General features: G+C 37.1%; 1 long non-coding RNA gene across 1 annotated transcript; it reads right to left on the reverse strand.

Moving 5' to 3' along the window:
- Positions 1 to 35: 35 nt before the first annotated feature.
- On the reverse strand, positions 36 to 3,507 carry LOC141377861 (uncharacterized). The gene is made up of 3 exons (XR_015509608.1): positions 1,605 to 3,507; positions 1,279 to 1,377; positions 36 to 1,179 (listed from the first exon to the last, which is right to left on the reverse strand). It is a non-coding gene; the product is annotated as an uncharacterized LOC141377861 (long non-coding RNA).
- Between the last annotated feature and the right edge of the window lie 3,745 nt (positions 3,508 to 7,252).

Raw genomic sequence — 7,252 nt, forward strand, 5'->3', positions numbered from 1 at the left:
TAACCTGCATTTGAAAAACGAACTCACAGGGGATCCATGTTTACCTTTTTATTTTACAAAACTTATAAAAGCGGGCAAAGCAGAGGTGCAGTAGTTAGTGCTGTCGCCTTACAGCAAGAAGGTCTCTGGGTCGAGACTCGGCTCAGTTGGCGTTTCTGTGTGGAGTTTGCATGTTCTCCCTGCCTTTGTGTGGGTTTCCTCCGGGTGCTCCGGTTTCCCCCACAGTCCAAAGACATGTGGTACAGGTGAATTGGGTAGGCTAAATTGTCCGTAGTGTATGAGTGTGTGTGTGTGTGTGAATGTGTGTGTGGATGTTTCCCAGAGATGGGTTGCGGCTGGAAGGGTATCCGCTGCGTAAAAACGTGCTGGATAAGTTGGCGGTTCATTCCGCTGTGGCGACCCCGGAATAATAAAGGGACTAAGCCGACAAGACAATGAATAAATGAATGAACTTCTAAAAGCTACTTTATAAAAGCCAAAAAGGGTTGTGCGATTTGATGAAAATATCAAATTGTGATTTTTATTGCGCTTTGATTTTAGACTTAACTTATAGAAATAAATATATAGGTGTGTATTAATAAACTGTTATTAAATGTCTGTATGAACGTGTTTACATTGCAGCCTTTCACAATTAGCTAATCGCAATGACACAGGATTTACCAAAAATCTTATTTTTCAAACAATGTTTATTCATTCATTCACACATTCATTTATTTTCCTTCAGCTTAGTCTAGAATTTATTAAAGGCCGCCCCAGCGAAATGAACTGTCAACTATTCCGAAATCTGTTTTACACAGCAGATGGCCTTCCAGCCGCAACCCAGCACTGGAAAACACCAATATACTCTCGCATTCACACACACACACACACTCATACACTATGGCCATTTCACAATATTTATTACAGGGGTGGCATGGTGGAGCAGTGGTTAGCACCGTCCTCTCCTAGCAAGAAAGTCGCTGGTTCGAGTCCCGGCTGGGCCAGTTGGCATTTCTGTATGAATTTTGCATGTCCCCGTGTTGGCATGGGTTTCCTCTGTGCTCCAAAAACATGCGAAAGAGGTGAATTGAATTGGCGGTAGTGTGTGTGTAGTACTGGGTTGCAGCTGGAAGGGCATCTGCTATGTATAACATATGCTGGATAAGTTCATTCCGCTGTGGCGACCCCTGATTAATTAAGCTGAAGAAAAATGAATGAATGAATGAATGATATTTAATACAATCAAAAAAACAACAATACATTTTTATACCAACCATCCAAAAATGTAGTGTGGTTTACCTAGAAACTGGTTATCATGGCTCATTCTGACTCTCTGATTGGTGGAATTTTCTGTACAGCTCCATGAGCAATTGCAATGCAGTTTTTCTACACAAATTCCTGCTAGCACAAAAAAATACACACAGAAGGGTTCAACAAAAGCACACACCGATAAACAACCTCATTACTGTTCAAATCAATTACTGTTAAAAATGTACATCCCTATGGAGAAAGCAAGTGGACATGCAGACCCCAAATGTCACGTTCCATTGTAAGCCACAATATATCATTTTCACATATTATCCCCCAATCCATCAATATTTCTGAATTCTCAGCAGCATTCTCACCTGTCTGACACGAATCTAGCGTAACATCAATCAGCGCAGATGTTCTGTCCCAGGGCGTGCTCTGGAGAAATCCAATTACACCATTATCAACCTCCAGTGTCACATCCATAAAGTATCTGTGGAAGTGTGAAAGTGTGGTCAAAAAACAGCATGGACTGCATTTGCATTTTCAGCCACTGTAGTTGATGCATTCTTCAAGTCAGGGAAAAAAAAGAAAACATAACTGCAGTGTCAGCATATCTTTCGCAGTTCGCATAAATCAGTTTGCCTGTGCATTGGGAATAGGCTGTGGGGAAGGGGAATTCATATCTGTGAAGTGGTCAGAAACCATTACGCCCTTGCATTAGGACGCTGTTCTGCATGCCGTTTAGGGACATCTTGGACGGATTCCCTTCCTCCCTGACGCTGACTCGCAATCCCGGATGACAGCATTGCTTATTTTCTGTTCTGTCACCTCGTCTCCAAGGAGCAGACTGAAAACTGTGGGTTCAGAACGAGACAAGGCCGGAATGTCAGGTCACACACTGGAGTCTGGGTGGCTGCAAATGTCTCAAAATTCCAGCGCAGAGGATGGTATGCTGGAAAATAGACTTTTAATAAAACATATAATTAGAAATATTTAAATTAGTTCTGATACAAAGTCATTTTTATTAGCCGCTTGTATGTATATTTTCCCCTCTTTCTTTTGAACGTAAAGCAGATTTTTTTTTTCCAACACATTTCTAAACACTGTCTAACCACTGATGGTTTCTCAGTTTAGTCCTCATCCTCAGTCAAAAATCTGGGGGTGATTTTTGATAGCAAACTGTTGTTTGAAGGCCAGATTTCAAGTATTTGTAAAACTGCATTTTTTCATCTTAAAAATGTTGGCAAACTTCGACATATGCTATCAATGTCAGATGCGGAAAAGCTAATTCATGCTTTCATGACCTCTTGGTTAGACTATTGTAATGTGCTACTAGGCGGTTGGCCTAATTAACAAAAGAGTTTCCCATAATCCTGGACCAGGCCGTATCCTGAGCAGCTGCTGAGGTGGTCAAGGAGGAGTGGAGAGCATGATTCCTGTAAGGCCCAAATCAAATGACAGGAGAAATGGTAGTGCCTGTGGTCGTTTCTTTTTCTTCACTTTTATCAATTGGTGAAGTTTGTGCCACTGTCGCCACTTATGGACTTGTGGAGCTGCGGATCGATGGATTTTCTCTTCAGTGTTTGGACTTGAACTGAACTTAACTGAACTTGAACTCTGAAAACTGGACTGACACAGTTTCACAGTTTGTTCTACAGACAATTGAATAAAAATTGCTTAAAGGGGCTAAGAACATTGATCTTAAATTTGTTTTTAATAATTAAAAAATACTTTTACTCTAGCTGAAAAGAAATATATTATAGGAAATACTGTGAAAAAAAATCCTTGCTCTGTTAAACATTATTTGGGAAAAAGAAAAAAAAATTACTGGAGGGCTAATAATTTTGACTTAAATTGTACTGTATATCCAACTATCGCATAACAATCGAAATGCTTCTGGTATATCGGTAAAGCAGTGTTGATATTAACATATGAACATTCAAAGAAAATTATATCCTTCTACCCAATTTTCCTCTCTTTTGAAAGACGAAATTTAATGTTGCTTTGTTTCAGCTCAATGATGTGAACAGCACGAACAGCCAGGAAACATTTTTTGAGTCAATAGTCATAAAAATTCTAATGGACATTTAGTGGTCTATAAAGAAAGAGTGTCAAATTACTGCGGGTCCCAAATGCAGGGAGTCCATTATCGTTATTGCATTAAATAATAATGTAGATAATACGCTTCACTCAGGTGCACAAACCAAAGAACTTGAAAAAGAGTTTTCTGAAGGAACAATGGTTTAACTGTGCCTGACAAACAAGGTACTTTTGAACAACTTATTACTTAACAAAAAAAAAAGCTGTGGATCATTCAGGAAACAACACAAGTGATTTTTTTAAAATTATAAATTCAGCTATTATATTATATTGTACATACTGTAGGATTCACAGATTATTTTAATACATATCAAAATTGCAAAAGGTGTGCATTAGTTAAACTTGCTAGAACACTTTGCTATTAAAGCTAAGTTAGAAATGTGAGCGTTTCAATGTTGGAATGGTCTCTAAATTTTGCAGTGTTCACAATCATTATTTTTGTTATTATTTAAAAAAATTCAATAAAGATGATTTTCAAAAATAGATTTGGCACAATTTCGCAATGTCAAATTTTATAATTGACTGTAGTAACCACTTTGACACAGTAATATTGTTTAATTGCTGTGAATTTGCCACAAGTTTTACTGGCAAATTCAAAAATGTGCTGTTCTTCACACACAGTAGAATTATGCTTATTATGCTAACTGATTTTCTGAACCTCTCATTCCAGAAAATTGACAGAATTAATTTTCCTGTATTTTAAGGGTCTGATCACACGGACCAGTAATTTTTCTAGAAAGATACAGTAGGCTTATGTCTAAAAGGGCCTAATGTCAAGCAGAATTCAAGCTAATGTCTAGTGGAATATTACATTAATGAAACAATATTCATGTATCATCCATAAAATGTTATTACAACAACAATAAAAAACATTCCTAAAATTTTGCCTTATTAAAAGTAGGTATCAAGAAGAAACATGAATCCTAAGCTCAAAATAACATTTTGTGACATTGAGAGAACTTTAACATGTATATTTTCCCTAGGGGTGCTGTGTGTAAGTTTTTGACTCTTCTAAAGCATAAAAATACAATATGTTTGCAAATATTAAAGAAACATGTCAAAAAATAATGCTGAAGTCAATTTTTCTGCTTTGAAAATGTCTGTTATATGCCGGAAGGTCTGTCTTTGTTTTGGTCATTTAACCCACCCAATGCCAGTTTAGCCAATTATATTTCAACACCCCGGGTTGCCTTGGTGGAAACCGTATTTCATTCAATCATTCATTCAGAAAGGTTCTCAAAGCATGCGTCCGTGACCGAAATGCGACCTCTGGTGTACAGTAGCAAACTCCGAAATAAGACGCAGATGAGGTGGATATTAATTAGCAAATAATATAAATTTTACGAAGGTAAACATTAGGAGAGCAGGTTACATTTTAATCTTATGTCCTAACAACACGCTTTATGATGACGAGATATGCAGTGATAGGCAATTTGGCTGTTTGCACCTGATATAACAATCAGAAATTTAAATACAGCCATTCAGAAGCACAGAATATGCACTCAGTCACAAAATGGTAAGGTATTTATAATATAAGTAATGCATATTATACCTCTTTACCATTATTAAATGTACATGCTGAATCAATCATTTGTGTTTTATTTTGATGATCGATTTTATTTTCAAGATCTGAAGTGAACTAGCTGCTGCTGCTTTTAGTAGTGTGGCAATAAATGTCATGTAAAATGGCATTCAAACTCACATTGTTAGCATTTAACACTGAATAAAGCACATGAGGTTTATCTGAGGTGATCGTAGTCATTGCATCCTGATGTTCAGCTGCAAGAACTAGAAGCATTTTCTAATATATCAATTCAAGGTGTTGGTAAGAACAAAAACTAATTTTAATATGGTTTAATAACATTCCTTCTATCGCATGGCGTTGCTTTCATATAGAACACGATTAAAATCAGCCTTTAGGCTAGATAGTCAGACTCACTAGTGTTGGTCCTCAATCTGGCAACCTCGTCTTGCGTTTGTTTGGATTCATGCAATACCTAGTTCAACCACTGGGTGTCAAACTTGCATAATGCACCTTTAATTTTCCAAATCAATGTTTCTAGAATGTTGTATTTTAAACAAAATATATGTAAAAAAAATTGTTAAACAAAGCTGTTGGAAAAGAAAATCACCTTTTCCAAAGTAAAGTGTTAGAAGAACATCAGAACATAAAATTTTTTGGGATAACAGACATCGGACAAATGGTCACAAATGGTTTCCCTCGCTCTTCCATTAAAAGTAAGGCAGATGATCATCAGTCTTGACATGAACTGGACTTTACCTGGTTGAAAGAGCTTCTTGACACACAGCATTGCAACATGCGAAGAGGATGCTGTGACAGACTAATCACAATCAAGTATTCAAGAGACGGGTTTGATATTTCTGAGTATTAATGTTTGACATGTTGGAACAGTGGACTGAATCAGGAGGAACACAATTACTGAAGAGATACCTCCACTTTTACGTCCTAAAAGCAGGTCTATTCTGAGCTTCTGCTGGTTTTGATCTTGGACTGAAAGCACTTGAAGTCGCTGTTCATCAGAGAGCGGCATCCGGCTAATTCTTCTCAAGACGTGTTTGCCTAAAAAGAGGGAAAAGCTTTTCATTTCGCTAAGAAGCAGATATTATTTCTCTTGCATTCAGGAGCTAGAGAGCTGTAGATGAACGCTCCCACACACAAGGGCTTTAAAAGCCAATATCTGCTGTGTCGTTGCTGAGCAACCAATTATCCAAGATGTGCACTTCCTCTTTGAACGCTGTTTGCTAATAAATGTTATGAATATATTTTTTATTCTAGAGCTGAAGTATGTCATGTTGAAGGCATTTGCGCCATTGACATCAGAGAATTTGAATGCTGCAAAGCCGAATTAATTATCAACCGTCTGATAAAGTCAGAAATTAAAAGACAGGCATTTTGTTGGTGTAAACTGATGCTAGACCTCGCTCTGCCTCCATGCTGTGCTCAGCTGGAACAACACAGAAAAAGGCGAATGGGTGTAAAGAACATTGCTGACACTTTCTCCATTCAAAGACACTTAAGTTTTGATTAGAGAGAAGAAAAAGAAGGCAAGATATTCTGCGGTCTCATCATCTGCTACTGCGGAAAGCAATTCATGCCTCTGGGAACTACTAGGACAGTCTGTTTATGTGCCCACATATATTATTGAATAAGACTTGGTGTGAGGAAACAGTACTGAAATGAACACCAAATAATAGTTATTTGGCCCAAAATAGGGCCAGATGCACACGGCGCGGGGGATTTGTTCTGAACTGGATGTCAGCACTTGCAATGTTCGATGGCAAAGGTGCTTGTTTATGTTGTAAGGTTTTAACCGATGACCTTTCAGACAGTCTCCATGCAAATGTTGGCTGTAAATACAGTACGTACTCCTGAATAAGCCTCGGGTAGGAGAGTAAAGAGCAAGACCGTGACCAAAAAACAGCAACAGAGCTTTAGGGTCACATGAGTTTTAATATTATCTATATAAACTGTAGTACTATAGTTTAATATTTGTTTGTTTGTACAGTTAAAAGTAAAAAAATTATTAGCCCTCCAGTGAAATTTGTATTCTTTTAAAACCATTTTCCAGTGTTTAATGAAGCAAGGAAAGTTTCACAGTATTTCCTATTCTATTGATTTCTTCTGGAGAAACTGTGTTTCTTTTAGTTTGGCTGGAATGCAGATTTTATTTTTTTAAACAATTTTTAAGATCAATATTGTTAGCCCCCTTAAATTATGTTATCCAATAATCTACCTATTTAACCAAGATTGCCTGGTTAACCTAGTCATGCCTTTAAAATGCACTTTAAGCTGATGAGTAGTACCTTGCAAAATTACTAAATAAATATTGTGTACTGTCATCATGCCAAAATAAAAAATATATTTTTTATTTAGAAGTGAACTGTTATGTTGACAAAAACT

Source organism: Danio rerio, chromosome 15, assembly GCF_052040795.2.
Source record: "Danio rerio strain M-AB ecotype USA chromosome 15, GRCz13ab, whole genome shotgun sequence".
Classification (NCBI taxonomy): Eukaryota; Metazoa; Chordata; class Actinopteri; order Cypriniformes; family Danionidae; genus Danio; species Danio rerio.